The sequence below is a fragment of the Pinus tabuliformis genome, chromosome 1_2 (assembly GCF_031772625.1).
Source record: "Pinus tabuliformis cultivar Carrire ecotype Pingquan chromosome 1_2, CPIR1, whole genome shotgun sequence".
NCBI classification, from domain to species: domain Eukaryota; kingdom Viridiplantae; phylum Streptophyta; class Pinopsida; order Pinales; family Pinaceae; genus Pinus; species Pinus tabuliformis.
Window position 1 is genome coordinate 302282104 of NC_142298.1, and position 1896 is coordinate 302283999.

Genomic DNA, 1896 nt, shown 5'->3' on the forward strand with positions numbered 1-1896 from the left:
AAATAAGTGTTGGGTGATTTAATTGTGAGTTAAATCCTTGTCATTAATTGTCAACCTGGAGTTCTTGAATTGATGAGATATACGTATACTATATGTACTAGGTGGTTATTTATCATAATAGATTAATATAATGCAATTAAAACTAATTACAAATCAAATTTAATCAATACAGTCCAATCCTCATCAAGCACACCGAACAATTATCACATTTTGGAGATCAAAGTAGCAATATGTATTTCATAAAATGAAGTTACAAGATATTACAAGAATCCTCTATCCTCACTTTACAAATTACATCTTGGATGGAACTCTAAAATCTGGAACTTGGAACTTCCCACCTAGAACTTGCAACCTCCAACCATTTGTATGAAGGATGCACTCCTATTTATACAAAAATTGAAGATAACTATTCAATAAATATAGATCCTTAAATGTCTCCTAAATCCATATTTATCTCTTGTGGTTACAACTAGTCACCTAAAAATATAAGATACAAATCCTCTCAAAATTCTCTCATAGTTTTGATAAGAGACACATATCAAAACATCCATGATTCTTCTCATTTGAATGTGCTTAGTTAATGATCCACATCTTCTACAAATATTCCACAAATTTTCATGAGTTGGAATTTGAAATTCGAATTTGTGGTTGGGTGGCCAAATAGGATCCTTCTAGATTCTCCAAGTAGGCCTACAATATCACAAAACTCATAACACTTTTAGATGTCTATGAAAACATGTTAGTTTCCTAATATTTCATCATAAATTCTCTTAAAATACTTAAAATAAATGACTTGGAAAATAATAATGATAAACTCATATGATCATGAAAATGATTATTAATGTAAGGTTATGGAACTATAGAGTTACGGAATTAGGATAAAATGATGGAAATATGGGTAAAAGTGGATGACACTTTGGAGACCCAACAATAAGTATAGAATATTTCCTCAAAAGAGACATCTCACCGAGGGTTTGAAACCCTATTTCAATTGTAATAATAGGAACAAATAATCTATACAAAAATGATAAATAATGAAATGGCTCTCGGTCATTATCATCTAGCAATCTGAAAAATTAGAAATGGAAGGAAAACTCACTTAAATACGACGTTGTGTGGAGGTAATTTGGAAACCCAGCCGCCAAACGCTATTTTAGACGAGCAAAAACCTTATCTACAACAAATAAAAAAAACTGTAACAGTGTTGAGAGGGAAACACTAAAAAGGATTCTCGATAGAGAAAGAGAACCTTATGCAACCTGTGAAGTATCAACAGAGGAAAAAATAAAATATATTTGAGCGACACTAATGTGTAAATTGTAGGTAAATAACACAAGTAAAAAGATCATACCAAAAGGGACTTTTCATATGCACTTACCCTCATAAGCTGCTGCAAAACCAGAGAAGAAACCATCTCACACAATTAAGGAGAGAGACTATTATCATAATTGTTAAATGCAATTTCTTGTATCAGTAGTTTGTTCGAGAACACCATAGAACCATAGTTGCAAAGAGAGGAATGTGGTGGAAGAAAAACAAAGAAGTGATTGTAGTTTGTTGACAGGCATAGTAGTCAACAAGGTTTCGAGAAACCATAAACCTATCTCCATCATTGATCACACGGGATTGAATCCCAAGCGATCATTTGGTAGGTCAAAGGTACCCTATCTGTCTACTCCAGTAATATGCCTCATGGATTGGTAGAGCAATCTGGAGAGTTCATTAAATATTTGTATATACCTTATCGCAACGGCGAAATATATATAATTATAATGGTGAGACATACACCCAAAATAATACCACATTCAAAAATGAAAGTGTGAGATAGACTATTTAAAAGGTTTATAGATTTTCATTCAAAACTAAATAAATCCAGGTGTATAATATGCTCCGCGA

At 32.3% G+C, this 1896-nt stretch overlaps 1 long non-coding RNA gene across 1 annotated transcript; it reads right to left on the reverse strand.

Annotated features, from left to right (window-relative positions):
* Positions 1-325: 325 nt before the first annotated feature.
* Positions 326-1514, reverse strand: LOC149205550 (uncharacterized). The gene is made up of 3 exons (XR_016251885.1): positions 1379-1514; positions 1100-1174; positions 326-690 (listed from the first exon to the last, which is right to left on the reverse strand). It is a non-coding gene; the product is annotated as an uncharacterized LOC149205550 (long non-coding RNA).
* Positions 1515-1896: the final 382 nt, after the last annotated feature.